Consider the following 16,517-nt stretch of genomic DNA (forward strand, 5'->3'; position numbering starts at 1 on the left):
GCCTGGCTCGATGCTCCTTGCCCTGGGCCTGGTGGGAATGCCGCTAGGGGCTGTGTCTAGTTTGCTCTGAAGATAAGCGCCTGAATCCCAACCAGTCCAGCTGCGGAAGCTGAGAGGGCCTGGCCTTCTGGTGAGGCCGCCTTTGCTTTGGCTCATGTGCGATGGTGGCATCAGGAAAGGCTGGGGCTAACGCTGAAGGCCTTATTCTTCCTGGGGGCTGAGTTCAAAGTCAAAAGCTCCGACAAGACAGGCGGTGTTGTCAAAGGCGCTATTGATGAGGCAGCAGGGGTCGGGGAGGGCCGCGGGTGGACGGTAAAGACTGAAGTGGGCTCGAAGCTGTGTTGTCTATACACACCTCCATTCAGAGTGGCTCCTGGACACATGCACGGACTGGCATTTAGAAACGTCTCAAATGCGAATCCCAGCATGAAATGAAGCCCACGTTTAAGGGCTTTGAAAGCATAGCCTATTTATTCAGCAGCTCTGTTTGCAGTCCTCACGGATTCATAATCTGTGCGGGGACTCACGCCACACTGCTGAGGCTGAGTGTTAGCCCTCAGCCAGAAGAGACACATCTCTCCCCAGACAGAGCCAGCCTCAGCTCCCTGGGCCCCAAGACAGAGGAGGACAACCCGGGTGTGCTATTGGCTCAAGGAGGCAGGTGGGCACCTGGTAGGGGGAGGTGATCTGCCTGCCACCCTCCCTGTGCCTTGATGACCTACTTCAAACCCCTGTGGGCCAAGAGCCTGAAGTGCAGGAGATCTGTTCATTCAACACTGTTTATCTGGAGCCTACTATGTGCTGACTGCGTGGGAGCACAAGGCGGAACCGCCTGGAAAAGTCCCCTGCGGCTGAGCTGGCAGCGTGGGCTTCCCCTTTCCATCCTTGGGCGACTGGTGCCCATAAATTCTTGCCCCTCAGCCCCCTCTGTGCACCTTCCCAAGGGGCGAAGACAGACTTGGCAGCCCCCCAGCCCCTCAGCAAGATACCTAGGTCTTGGCCTGTCTCCTTTGGGCCGGCAGGCTGTTATCTAATGTTTTCAACCAACTCTGTTGTAGGGAGAAAATCCTGGCCGGATTCTTGGGCTAATGCAAGCAACTTTCTCTGCAGTCTCCTTCTGGAGAATGACTCAGGCCTTAGGGGGTGTTTCTTCCACTTCTGTTGGGGAGCATTTGTGCTAATCATTTGCCGTCTCAGTTGATAACGAGGCCTTTGTCAGCACTTTTCCGATGGGACCTTATGTGAAGTTGGGATTTGCTGTTCAGTAAGCATTTCTGATGAATGTTCCAGAAAGCCCAGGGAACTGTAATTGTGCTTCGGCCCTGCTGGGCTCTGCATACCACCAGGCGCTAAGCCGGCTTCCAAGACTTTGCTGTGTGCGCAGGAGCTCTCTGTCGCTGAGGCAGCTGCTCCTAAGGCCACCCAATCCAGGAACTCCCCGAGGCCGTCTGCACTGGTGGTCGCTCCCTCAGCCGAGGCAGGAGCGTTTACTGGAAGGAGCAGAGTGTGGTAGGAAGGGCTCTCCCATAGGGAATGTGAGCCTCTGCCCAGCCAGGGATCCTCTTGTTAAATGTAACACTCAAGCTTCAAACCTCATTAACGGCAATGATAGTAGCTACATTAATTGAGGGCCTTTTAGACATTTACCTGTGTTATCTTATTTAATCCTGTCAACAATCCTTTGAGGAGGTGGTATTATTCTCTCCATTTTACCTGCATGGAAACTGAGGCTAACAGAAGTTTGATACCTTATCCAAGGTCACTTAGTTGTGGTAAGTGGGGGTGGTAGAGGCCTGGGATCTGAACCTGGGGCCCCCTGCTTCGTGCTTTGTTAGCTCATCTATTTTTACAAATACACGTTGGATGTTTTCTACATGTCCAGCACTGAAATACAAATGAAGCTGAGTGTAATGGGGGAGGCCTTCACGGAGGCATACCATGAGGGCATAACCCAGGGGAAGGGGGGCAAGCAGAGACTGGACAGAGCACACATCACTGGAGTGCTCCCAGGAGGGTGGCTAAGCCTCAGAGACTCTTGGCATTCAGAAAAGGGTCAGGGTGGCTTCATGGCAGTGGTGGGGTTCTTGAACTGAGTCTGGAAGAATGGGAAAGAGATGCCAGGCAGCCAAGGGGAAAAGGGCATCTCAGCAGAGGAAGAGCATGTGCAAATACACAGAGAGATGAGAGCCATCACTGCCTCTGAACATCTTGAGTTGTTTGGTATGGCTGGAATATGATGGGCCCAATGCCAACAGCAGGATCATATGTCTGGAGGAAGGCTCATATGGATGGAGGAAAGGGCCTAAAACGGAAAGACTAGGGGAAATTTCATGATTCTCAACATCTTGCTGAGGTCCATCTCTGCTATCCATAAATGCCTTTCTCTGTAACCTTTAAAACTTAAGCTTGAGCACCATGGCAGAGTGAGCTCTTCCCTTAGACTCTCCCCTGCTAAGAGACAATGAAAAGGACATTTATAAACCAACAGATGAGGTTTCACAACATTCACACAACACAAAAAGACATCTGAGAGATCTATGCAGCCGTATGTCTGAAGGTGGAGGTGCTGGACTCCTTGGAGGAAGTGGAAGGAAGTAAGGGGATCTTCTCTCCCTCCCAAATGGTAGCAACCCAGTGCATGGGACTATGCATGGCTCTGAGAAAAGAGGAAGGCGGGGTGGCTCTCCATGGGAACCCCTTTGCTCTCCAAATTTCCTCACACTCTGTGGGAAAGCCCCACACAGAGGTGGCTAAGCTATTGTGGGGGTGTCTCCATCAAGCCAGCACCCCAGGAAAGCAGACAGTGAGGGCAGAGCAAGAACTCCCCCACATTCTCACATAAAAGAAAGCACCCTTCCCACTGCCCAGTGCTCTAGCTCAGCCAGTTGGCCAGAGCACCCATGCATAGGTTAGAAAAGCAGCAGCTGTGAGCGAGCGAGCTGGAATCACAGACAAGCCCTGTCAGCATAGATTCTAAGGACAGGCATAGATGCCAGGGGCCATGGTGGGCTCAGAATATACAACTCCTGACCTCCCCCTCCAGTGGTGGCAAGTGGAATCTGTGACCAGATACTATCACTATGCAAAGGCACAAATCCATGCCATCAAACAGTATGAAGAAATATATTAATAGTCCAGACCAGAAGGAAAATGACAAGCACCCAGAAATCAACCTGAAGACACAGAAGTTTACAACCTAAATGACAGAGAATTGAAAATAGCTATCATAAAAAACTCAGTGAGTTATAAGAAAATACAGATAGTTCAATGAAATCAGGAACAAAATTAATGAACAGAGAGAATTCTTCACAAGAGATTGAAACTATAAAGAAAAACCAATTAGAAACATTGGAGATGAAAAACACAATGGATGAGATAAAGAAAAATCTGGACTCCCTGAATAACAGAGCTGATATTGTGGAAGATAGAATTATCAGTCTGGAGGACAGAAACACAGAAATGCTTTAGATAGAGGAAGAGAGAGAAGTAAGAGTAAAAAGAAATGAAGAAATATCTCACTCAATTAGGAAAGGCAACATAAAAGTTATAGGTATTCTAGAGTGGGAGAATGGAGCAGAAAGCTTGTTCAAGGAAATAATAGCTGGAAACTTCCCAAACCTGGGGAAGAAGCTGGAATACAAGTATAAGAAGTTAATAGAACTCCTAATTGTATCAGTGTAAAAAGATCTTCTCCAAGGCATATAGTAGTAAAGCTGGCAAAAGTAAATGACAAAGAAAAAATATTAAGGGCAGCAAGGCAGAAGAAAATAAGTTACAAAGGAACCCCTATCAGGCTTTCAGTGGATTTCTCAGCAAAAAACTTACAGGCTAGAAGAGAGTGGAATGATATATTCAAAATTCTGTAAGAGAAAAATTTTCAGCCAAGAATACTCTATCCAGTGAAGATATCCTTCCGATATGATGGAGAAATAAAAAACTTTCCCAGATAAACAAAAGCTGAGGGAGTTCATCACCACAAGATCTCCCACTACAAGAATACTCAAGAAATACCTGAAAAAAAGAAAGGGTTTAAAAATCCTTGAGCAAGGAGATAAACAGGCAGACAAAATCAGAAAATTGCAGCTGTCTATCAGAACAGGTTAGCAAATAATTATAACATTAAAGATAAAGGGAAGGAAAAGAAAAATAAATATAATCTTGTCATTTTAACCACAAACTCACAACACAAGATGGAATAAGTTGTGATAACAACAACTTAGGAGGGGGAGAGGAAAGGGATGGAATTGGCTTAGACTAAGGAAGTAAGAAGCTATCAGAAAATGGACTATCTCATCTATGAGATTTTTGTTATACAATCCTCATGGTAACCACTATACAAATAATCAGAACAGAGATACAAAGGACAGATAAAGAGAAAGCTGAGAAAACCACCATAGAGAACTACCAAACTGAATTGGATGTCCAAAATACACAGACAATAAATAAGGGAAATACAGGACAACTGGAAAACGAGTGATAAAATGGCAGTATTAAGTTCTCATATATCAGTAATCACTCTAAATGAAAATGGATTGAATTCTCCAATCAAAAGACACAGAGTGGCAGGATGGATTAAAAAACAAGAGCCAACAATATGCTACCTCTAGGAAACACATCTCAGCTGTAAAGACAAACACAGGCTCAGAGTGAAGGGATGGAAGATGATACCCCAAACTAATAGCAAACAAAAGAAGCAGGTGTCGCCATACTTAGACAATGTAAACTTCAAGGTAAAACAGGCAATGAGAGACAGAGAGGGGCAGTATATAATGATAAAAGGGACACTCCAGCAAGAAGATGCAACACTTATAAATATATATGCACCCAACACAGGAGCACCAAAGTACATAAAGCAACTACTAACAAACCTAAAAGGAGATATTAACAACAACACAATAATAGTAGGGGAACTTAGCACCCCACTTATATCAATGGATAGATCATCCAGACAGATAGCCAACAAAGAAATAATGGACTTAAATGAAAAACTAGACCAGATGGACTTAATAGATTATATAGAACGCTCCATCCCAAACAGCAGAATACACTCTTCTCAAGTGCACATGGAATATTCTCAAGGATAGACCATATGTTGGGAAACAAGGCAAGCCTCAATAAATTTAAGAAGACTGAAATCATATCAAGCATCTTTTCTGACCATAATGATATGAAACTAGAAATCAACTATGAAAAAAGCTGGGAAAGTGACAAACATGTGGAGATTAAACAACACACTCCTGAACAACCAATGGATCACTGAAGAAATTAAAGGAGAAACCAAAAAAAAATATCTGGAGACAAATTAAAATGAAAATACACCATAGCAACTCATGAGATGAAGCAAAAGAGATCCTAAGAGGGAAATTCATAGCAATGCAGGTCCAGCTTAACAAACAAGAAAAATCTCAAATAAGCAATCTTAAACTATACCTAACAGAATTAGAAAAAGAAGAACAAACAAAGCCCAAAGTTATCAGAAGGAGGGAAATAATAAAAATTAGATCGGAAATAAGTGAAATTGAATTAAAAAAAACAGTACAAAGGATTGATGAAACAAAGAAAAGATGGTTCTTTGAAAAGATGAACAAAATTGACAAACCCTTAGCAAGAACCCCTAAGGAAAATAGGCAAGACTCAAATAAATAAAACTAGAAATGAAAGAGGAGAAATTACAACAAATACCACAGAAATACAAAGGATTATAAGAGAATACTATGAAAAAATGTATGCCCACAAATTGGACAAGCTAGAAGAAATGGATAAATTCTTAGACTCATACAACCTCCTAAAACTGAATCAAAAAGAAATAGAGAATCTGAATAGACCAATCACAAGTGAAGAGATTGAAACAGCAATCAAAAACCTCCCAAAAAATAAAAGTTCAGGCCAGATGGCTTCTCTGGAGAATTCTACCACACATTCAAAGAAGATTTAATACTTATCCTTCTCAAACTATTCCAAAAAGTTGAAGAAGATGGAACACTTCCTAACACATTCTATGAGGCCAATGTCACCCTCATCCCAAAGCCAGACAAGGACAACACAAAGAAGAAAAATTACACGTCAATATTGCTGATGAACGTAGATGCAAAAATCCTTAACAAAATATTGGTAAACCAAATACAGCAATATATTAAAAGGATCATACACCACGATCAAGAGAGATTTATACCAGGGATGCAGGGATGGTTCAACATCTGCAAATCAATCAATGTGATACACCACATTAACAAAACAAGGAAGAAAAACCACATGATCATCTCGATAGATGCAGAGAAAGCATTTGACAAGATCCAACATCCATACATGATAAATCTCTCAATAAAACGGGTATAGAAGGAAAGTACCTCAACATAATAAAGGCCATATATGACAAACCCACAGCCAACATCATACCCAATGGGGAAAAACTGAAAGCCATCCCTCTGGGAACAAGAACAAGACAAATATGCCCACTCTCACCACTCTTATTCAACATTGTAGTGGAGGTCTTGGCCCAAGTAATTAGGCAAGAAAAAGAAAGAAAAGGAATCCAAACTGGAGAGGAAGAAGTGAAACTCTTGCTGCTTGCAGATGATATGATTTTATATATAGAAAACCCTAAAGAATCCATTGGAAAACTATTAGAAATAATAACAACTACAGCAAAGTTGCAGGGTACAAAATCAACTCACAAAAATCAGTTGCATTTCTATATTATAAAAATGAACTAGCAGAAAGAGAACTCTAGAATACAAGCCCATTTACAATAGCAACAAAAAGAATAAAATATCTAGGAATAAATGGAACCAAGGAGGTGAAAGACTTATACATGAAAACTATAAGATGTTATTGAAAGAAATCGATGATGACATAATGAAATGGAAAGGTATTCCATGCACATGGATTGGAAGAATAAATATAGCTAAAATGTCCATACTACCCAAAGCAATCTACAGATTCAATGCAATCCCAATCAGAATCCCAATGACATTCTTCACAGAAATAGAACAAAGAATCCAAAAATTCATATGGGGCAACAGAAGACCCCAAATAGCTAAAGCAATCCTGAGAAAAAACAACACAGCTGGAGCCATCACAATCCCTGACTTCAAAATATGCTATGAAGCTACAGTAATCCGAACAGCATGGTCCTGGTACAAAAGCAGACACAGAGATCAGTGGAACAGAATTGAAAGCCCAGAAATAAAACCATATCTATGGACAGCTAATCTTTGACAAAGGAGCCAAGAACCTACAATGGAGAAAGGAAAGTCTCTTCAATAAATGGTGCTGGGAAAACTGGACAGCCACGTGCAAAAGAAAGAAACTAGACCATTATCTTTCGCCATACACAAAAATTACCTCAAAATGGATTAAAGACTTGAAGGTAAGACCTGAAACCATAGCACTCCTAGAAGAAAATAAAGGCAGTACACTCTTTGACATTGGTCTTAGAAGGACCTTTTCGAATACCATGTCTACTCGGACAAGGGAAACAAAAGAAAAAATAAACAAGTGGGACTTCATCAGACTAAAGAGCTTCTGCAAGGCCAAGGAAATCAGAATCAAAACAAAAAGACAACCCACCAACTGGGAGAAAATATTTGCAAATCATATATCTGACAAGAGGTTGATCTCTAAAATATATAAAGAACTCACACAACTCAACAACAAAGAAACAAGCAACCTGATCAAAAAATGGGCAAAGGATATGAACAGACATTTTTCCGAAGAAGATATACGGATGGCCAATAGGCACATGAAAAGATGCTCATCATCACTAATCATCAGGGAAATGCAAATCAAAACTACACTAAGATATCACCTTACACCTGTTAAAATGGCTATAATTACCAAGACAAAAACGTAACAAATGTTGGAAGGGATGTGGAGAAACGGGAACCCTCATACACTGCTGGTGGGAATGCAAACTGGTGCAGCCACTACGGAAAATAGTATGGAAATTTCTCAAAAAATTAAAAATAGAAATACCATACCACCCAACTATCCCACTAGTGGGTATTAATCTAAAGAACTTGAAATCGACAATTCAAAGAGACTCATGCACCCCTATGTTCATTGCAACATTATTCACAATAGCCAAGATGTGGCTATTATATATAATGAGCCAAGTGCCCTTCCCCAGCGTTAGCTCATAGGAAACACACGCCAAACTTGTAACTTGCCTTCCTCTGCGTCCCGCCCCCCACCTCTTCCCCAGTGACACTGACCAATCCTAACCCTAAATTGGATGTTCAGGAGATTATGAAATTAGATCACATGTTTAGGGTGTCCTGCTAAACTTTCCTGATTGCTGATTGACGGTTGGATAAAGAAGATGCGGTATATGTATACAATGGAATAATACTCAGCCATAAAAAGGATAGAATTGTCCCATTTGCAAGAACATGGATAGACCTTGAGGGTATTATGTTAAGTGAAATAAGCCAGACGGAGAAAGACAATCACTGTATGATTTTACTCGTATTTGAAAGATAAAAATAAACACACAGACAAAGAGAACAGATTAGTGGTTACCAGAGGGGAAGGGGGTTGGAGAGTGGGCATAAGGGGTAAAGGGGCACATTTATATCGTGACTGATAATAATAATTTACAACTGAAATTTCACAGTGTTGGAAACTATGATGACCTCAATAAAATTAAAAAACCCCACAAAACTTAAACCCCATTTTGCATACCCTCTTTGGTGTGTGTCACTGAATTCCACCCCCTGCATTAAGCACTTGCAAGCTGCTGAGCCCCGCTCCCTTCTGGGGTGTCTGGGAATCTACACCTCCTTGTAAAACCCCTTCCCCAGTGTTAGCTCATAGGAAACACACGCCAAACTTGTAACTTGCCTTCCTCTGCGTCCCGCCCCCCACCTCTTCCCCAGTGACACTGACCAATCCTAACCCTAAATTGGATGTTCAGGAGATTATGAAATTAGATCACATGTTTAGGGTGTCCTGCTAAACTTCCTCAATGCTCCTTACGTCCTCTCATAAAACCTCAAATAACAGGAGTGGACCAGGAACAACTGGGGTGAGTGCTGTGCACAAATACTGTCGTAGCAGGAGTGGCTGGAGACATGGTGAAGTCAGACTTCACCCTCCCCTCTACTCATGCCATCACACACATGCCTCACGACCTCGACCTTGAGCTGGGCCTCCTTCTCTCTCCCCGCCCCAGCCCCCGCTGGTGCTCTTGGGCGGGCAGATTCAATATCATGAAAAAGTCAGTGCTCCCAAAGTTAGTCTACACATTTAGTACAGTCCCAATAATATACCATGGGTTTTGTTTTTCCCCAGAACTGGGCAAGGCATTTTAAAATTTATATGGGAAAATAAACAAGCAAAAAGTCTGAGAAATAACTGAAAAAAAAGAAGAGCCACAAGAAGAGACTAGCCCTATCAGACAGTGGGGGGCACCACAGCTCTCAATGAAACCAGCATGGCCTTGGGGAGATAAAGGGACCGATGGACCAGAACTGATACAAGAGGTTAGTAAATGATACAGGTGACATCTCAAATCAATATGGGAGAGAGGAATTTTAAGTAAAGGATATCAGGACAACAGAATAGACATTTTTTGAAAAAGTAAATTTGGCTCCGTACTTTCATGCCACGCATTGGGAAAATCTCTAAGTGGAGTAAAGATTTGAACGCTAAAAACAAACATGAAAGGGCTATAAGGAACCATGGGGATCACCTTGCATAGGGTCGACCTTGCTAACTATGATTCAAAATCTAGAAGCCAAAGAAAAGATGGATAAATTTGACTATATAAAAATTAAAAAGTTTATGCATGGTCAAAACACCATAAGCAGAGTCGAAAAACAAATGACAAAGTGAGAAAAAGTATTTGCAACTCATATCACAAAGAACTAATTCCTCTAACATAAAGAAGAGTTAGAAATCAAGAGAAGATCCATAACCCAACAGAAAAACGGGTGAAGGACATGAACACTGAGCTCACAAAACAGAAAGGCAAATGTCCTTCACCTTTGAATAGAAGGGACACCTGTCCGTACTGAGAGAGATGCAAATGGAAACTGCGCTGCGAGAGGCTGTTTCTCGCCTCTCAGATCTGGCAAAGATCCAAAACCTTGACAAAAGTCAGTGTTGGCAAAGTTGTGGGGAAGCATGCTGTTGGTTTCTGCCACTACTGACGGAGTGGGAAGGGCAATAATCTGCGGAGGGAGCGCTGATCACGTCTACCAACATCGCAAATGAATTTACCCTTCCACCTGGCGATCCCACTTCTGGGAATCTGTCCTACAGACACACTGCACAAGCACGAAACACACATGTTCAAAGTCATTCATTACGGCACTGTGTGTGCCCGCAAAAGACTGGAAGCAGCCGGGTGTCCAGCCACAGGGGGCTGGGTAAATAAATTACTGTGCATCTACTGTGAGGAGGTAGGAAAGAAAGAGGAAAACCTCCATGAGAAGATATGCAGAGCTCAGAATATTTTTGTTAAGTGAAAAAAGCTAGGTACAGATCATGTAAGTAACATATCTTTTGTGAAAGAAAGAGAAGGAAAAGAAATATATATATTCATTTGTGTTTCCATTTGCATAAAGAAACATGGGAAAGGTAAACAAGAGATGGATCAAAGCGCTATCTGCGGGGGATTGGGGAGTGCAGAGCAAGGCTTCTCTGGGTTTATCGTCTTGTTAGGTCTGGGATTTTGACGAATATAGATGCGTTACCTGACTTCTCCTGGAAGTTGGGTTGTCCTAATCCAGCCAGATCACAAGATCACTTGGGTTGCCTGTCAAAATTAACCCAGATCCCAGGTCTGTGTGTGTGGTGGACCCCGGCCACGTGCCTTTTCCCACGAGCACCAGGTTATCCTGCGAGGGGGAGGTTTCGGAAAGTGCTGGAGTTCATCTTTGGCTACAGGGAAACCTGGAAACCCAGGTTCCAATCTGAGGGCACGAGGGTCTTGCTCTTGCCCTGGGGCTCCTGCTCCGCTGCCAGCAGGCTGGTCCTCCTGCCCCGCGGAGAGTCACTACACAGGAGAGGCATGTCTCCAGCAATCAAAAGCAAGCTGTCGGATTTTATTTTCTACAATTTGCATTACGAAAATGATAGAAGTTTATTTTTGTTTTTAAATATGAAATTATATTATAATATTGAATACGCTTTTTCAAACTTCCCCCTGCCCTGCCCCATTCCCCAGAGAATTCTGGGAGTCTGAGGGACATCCCTGCCCACCCGCCTGGAGATAGCCCTCGCCCATCCCCCAAACCTTGTTCAAGAAAAACTGATGAAAGATGCTTAAAAAAGATCGATCCCTCTGGTCCTTTTTCCCCTTCCAAGAAGCACCCTCCACTTCTGTAGAGGACTAATGTAGAGGGAAGTCCCCGCCCACAGGGGTGGGCTAGGGGTCACCATGACAGCCTGCTGGCCCTGGGGGGATTTCTTGGCGCTAGGCCATCTCCCTTTTCTCTACTTTCTGGAGCTCTCTCCCCGTCCCACAGGCTGTGTGCCTCATGAGCAGGTCCTATCTGTGGCCTCACCTCCCTGCTGACTCTGGATCAGGCATAGACCCTTTTCCTTCGGTGGGTTTTACTGCAAATCTCCTTGGGGGAGCAGCAAGGACTAACCCAAATAACAGCTGTGCAGGAAGTACAGAGACTGGCGAAAGGGGACAGTGGTCTTGGTCCCCAGGTGAGTTTTGAGGCTGTCTCTGTGATGCTATCTGGAAGTTAGGGAGATGTTTGTGGAGAACCTGTGCTGAGCATCGGCCCCGAATCCCTCAGCCTGCTGAGCATGCTGCGGGCAGGACGCAGGAGAGGCTCTGGGGGCCACGGCCAGGGGGCGAGAACTTGAAAGCTGTGCTTTGAGCCAGAGGCTGGCAGTCCACAAGGTCGGCAGTCCTCAAGGCCAATGATCCTCTGCAGCCCGGCCCTTTACCCACCCTCTCCTGGTTGCCATTTCCCAGATTTGACTTTTGTTTGGAATCTGGAGGAAAAAATCTATGTCTTTCCTGTTTCTCCCTGAATTCCCCAAGGAGCAATGAGAGCATGCCTTGAAAAACTTGTGGGTTTTGATATGCTGTTAACAAGGAGGAATTCTGGGCCAGAAATAAAATTTGCAAAACCCAGCCTGTGGTAGGTATCGGGTGGGAGGTATTGGCAAGAGCAGCTCCCCCACCCCAGCACCCCGCCCTGCCTGGATGCTGCCTGCGACCCCCACACCCCGCTGGGCTGCGTGTCTTCTTGTGGGAGGGAGGAGACTGGGGGCGTGCCCCTCTGTGGGCCTCAGTTTCCTCCCTGGTGAAATGGGAGGCTGCTCTGGGTGGTCTCCAGATTCCCTCCTGGCTGGAACTCGCATTCCTGCCTGGCACCCGCCTGGCACCAGCACCTCTCTGCAGCGAACGTCTGGGGTGAAGGGAAGCTCCCCTGAGAAGCAGCATCTCTCGGCCCCTTGCCCTAGAGGACAGAGCAGCTTTGGCTGGACTTCCTACCATGGCGGGAGCGGTTTAGTTTGTATTGTCAGAGCAAAGAATGGATGGCAGGGAGGCTAAAAGTGGAAGCTCCACGGACGTGGGGCCAGCCCTCCAGGCTGACCGTGGGATGCATGGTGGAGGCCCACTGCCATGCCCAGCCTTCTCTGATCTGTTTGTGGCGTGATTTTGCTCCCTCAGCACCGAGAGAGAATAAACAACCTACTGCACGCCCCACCCCTTCTGGAAACAGCACTTTTTCCTCCCTACACTATTTTCTTTAAGTGTCTCAGGAGTTCAGGCCCCATTTCCTGCCGCCCCCTCACTCTCTCTTGACCAGATAAGGAGCAGCCTGTTCTCCCAGGTGCTGGAGCCACAGCACTGTGGAGTCCAGCCGAGGAGCCCACAGTGGAGGGGCCGGCATGCCCACCCTCTGTCTGCTGCCTTCCTTTCCCTTCCTTCCCTTTCTTTTGCGGATGCTCCAGGGGGTCAGGGAGCGAGGTCTGGAGAACCTTCACGGAGCGCTGGGGAGCTTCTCATGTTTGCTGGGGCCCAGAGGGCCCTGCGATCAACAGATGGACCTGCAGGTGTGCGAGCTACTGGGACGGCACTGCCACCCACAGGGAGGATTTCGCGGCAGCCGAGGAGCTCTTTGGACGTCACTACTTTCCTTCGTACCCCTCTGCCAACCTCTTAGGGTCTCCTCTTTCTTTTTGACCCAGTCTTCCTGTTTCACACCTGCTGACACAAGCCACTGTTTCCTGAGGTCCCCACCACAGAGCCCTGCTCCCTGCGTCATGTGCTCATTTGTCCTCTCAGAGGACACTGGGTGCCTGTAGGTTAGAGGCCCACGGGGGACAGAGCAGCGAAGGGTAGCCAGCCCTGCCGTTGAGGAGCTGATTGTCATGTGGAGGAAAAGATGGCGAAGCAGTGTGGACTGAGCGATGATGCCTCAGGGTCTGCACAGAGTCCATGCCTCAGTGAGGCTGCGCTCTCTGCCTTCCCATGAAGCTTGTCTCCCAAGGTTTGGAGGAGAGGAATGAATGGAAAAAGCACACAGTAGGGTGTGGAGTCCCCAGGGACAGATTGACTCCCTCCAGCATCACATCTCACACAAAGGAGCTTGTTAACCTAGAGTTGTGTGTCCCCAGAGGGACCCTTCCTTGTGACCTCGGCTGCTCTAGCCTCTGCCCTTTCCTTCTGCAATCGTCAACCCACACCTCATTCCTGAAAAGTGGCCAAATCCCATGCAGACAATCAGCAGATGGTGTGTATGTGGGGGCGTGTGAATGCTGTTTTTGGAAGCAGGCCTGCCTAGGAGGCCAGAAGCTGGACTGTGACGGCTCTTAACTAGCTCTGTGACCTGGGGCAATTCCTCAGGCCGGGACTTCAGGTTCCTGAGGAAGGAAGGCAGTGCGGTCTGCCCCGTCTGCTTCCTGCAGAAGCTCTGGGCCGCGTTGAGAGGATGCGCATTCGTGTGTGACACCCTTTCACAAGGCCCCTCTAGGTACCAGGGGCTGCTCTTGCTTATCCCGACTGGCTCCGTAGCACAGGGCTCGCGCCATAAAGCAGGAACAGACTAGGAACCGGGGTTCCCTCCACCCACATACCCTTGGATCCCTCTTCTTCTGTGAGTCCCTTCCTGGCTCCAGCGAGCATTTGCTTCCAGCCCCGGCCCCTGAGGAGGATAGCCGGGGTCTGGCAGCTGTTCCCAAAGGCCAGAAAATCACCCCTTGAATCTCCACCTATGACTGAGGAGTGCAGGAGTGTGTGGCCCAGCCCCCTGGCTCTCTGTCCCTTTGACGGGGGAGTGCAGGAGTGTGCGGCCCAGCCCTGTGGATCTCTGTCAGGATGTGTCACTGACCCTTTGGGTTCTGCTGAGGTCGCCTTCCAGACCTTGGCCTGAAGGTCACTGGTCTGGCTCCCTCTGCCTTAGAGTTTCCTCCTGGGGCACTTCCTTACCAAGTCCCTCCCACGTGAGTTCCGGCCTAGAGGGTCAGGGTCTGCTTTACCTGGTTGGGGCGGGGCGGGGGGAGTTTCTGGAGATAATGGACTGTTCTATTTTAGGGAGGAAGGAAGAGTGAAGAAGAAGGAGAAGTTGTTGAGCAATTATTAAGCACCTAGAGTATGCCAGGCACTGTGCTAAATGTCTAATATTTCACCCGATCCTCAGAAAAATCTGTACGATTGCTACACAGAGGGTCTCTGACTTAGGATTTTTTCATTTCACAACGGTGTGAAAGCGATACACATTCAGTACACACCGTACTTGGAAGTTTGAACTTCGCTCTTTTCCCGGGCTGGCGCTTTGGGGGACAGTCCTGTCTTGTGATGCTGGGCAGTGGCAGCCGCAGCTGCCAGTCAGCCCCGTGATCACGAGGGTGAAGAACCGATACACTGACAGCCACCCTGTCCCCACACAGCCATCCTGCTCGTCACCCTCAGCGCAGAGTTCAGTACGTTACAGGAGACGTTCAGCACGGTCTCATAGACGAAGCTTTGTGTTAGAGGCCTCTGCCCAACTGTGGGCTGAGGTAAGAGTCCTGAGCACGTGTGAGGCAGGCTGGGCTACGCTGCGATGGTCGCTAGGTTAGGTCTATTACGTGCATTGTCGACTTAATGATATTTTCAACTTCCGATGGATTTATCAGGATGCAGCCCCATTGGAAGTCGAGGAAGGTCTGTACTTCCTGTTTCATAGCTGAGGAAACTGAAGCTCAGAGAGTTTAAGTAACTCACTCGGGTAGTGAAATTAGCAAGTGACCTTTGAACTCAGGTTCCACACTCTTTCTGCTTCATTCTGTTGCCTCCCTGGTATGCTGTGGTTTTGGGGTATCTGAGGCTGGCTTAGGGGAACACCTGCGAGCAAGGCATCCCCCTGGGCTGGCCTGGGCCTGAGTGCAGCCCCCATTGTCATAAGTCACATCCCCGAGTGTGGGACAGGCTTGGGAGCCTTCTGTTTCTCCTCTGGAGGGCAATGCGCATGCGTGTGTGTGTGTGTGTGTGCGTGTGTGTAGAGGGCTGGGCTGGGGAGGAGGGTAGCCTCTCGCCCTAGTAAGAAGGTTTAATTACCAGCTGCCTTTCGAGGGCTTTGAAGGTGACAGGCTGGGGAGAGCAGCTCCCAGCCTCGTCTGTCATAAGTCACTCTGACGCCAGTCAGAGGCCTTTTGTCTCCCCATCTTCACTGTTCGTGGTGAGGCTTCCATCTCAGCCAGCCACCGACACCCTGCTACATCTCCTGCCAGCTGGAGGGGTGGGAGGGGGCAGCTGCTACCTTCTTTTCTCCCTGCTCTATCCAAAGAGAGGAGGGACCCATGTCCTCCTGGGGTGAGGAACAAATGATGAACATAAAGCCATGTGACCTTGAGCCACTCTCACTTTCTGCTTTCTGGGCCCGTTTCCCCTCTGTAAAATGGGAGGAGCCCACCTGCCTGGCCTTCTTCATGGCCTTGGCTGAGTGGGCACAGAAGCATTAGCAGGAGTCAGGCCCACAGAGGTGCCAGGGCTCCCTCTGTGCCTTGCCTTCCTACACCAATGCCAGAGTGGCCGGCCTTCCCCAAGTGGCCCATGGGGTGAGGAGTAGAGTCCCCACTGCAGGCGGAGTTCCCCCAGGACAGGGTGCCCCCAGCCGCTGTGTAGTCTGGCCTGCAACTTCCCTGCCCCTGCGCGCCTCTCCCTGCACAGCCCTGTAAATCGCTGAGGCTAAATTCTGCACACATCTCAGTAGAAGAGGAATTATTTGCCAGATATACAGTGTCTGCGAGAAGGGCCTCTTATGAGTCAGTGTTCAAATATGTTGCCGGCTCAATAAATAGAGGTTTGTTGTAAATTAAGGGAAGGGAGCAGGGTGCCTGCCCCGCTCTTGTTCATCTGCTGCTTGCTGTTAGCAGCGCTCTCCCCGTAAGGAGCGCTCAGTCCCTGGGAGCCGCTAGGCAGGTGCCTGGAGGGCGCTGTGTTTACAGTGCAGCTATTGGGCAGTTAGAGCTGCACAGGTGGCCAGGAGAGGCAGCCCTGGGGCTCGGCTGGGCTTCCCACAAAGGAACATGGGCTGCCTGGCATCCTTTGGTGAAATTAAGCC

This window comes from Equus quagga, chromosome 3, assembly GCF_021613505.1.
Source record: "Equus quagga isolate Etosha38 chromosome 3, UCLA_HA_Equagga_1.0, whole genome shotgun sequence".
In the NCBI taxonomy this organism is placed as follows: domain Eukaryota; kingdom Metazoa; phylum Chordata; class Mammalia; order Perissodactyla; family Equidae; genus Equus; species Equus quagga.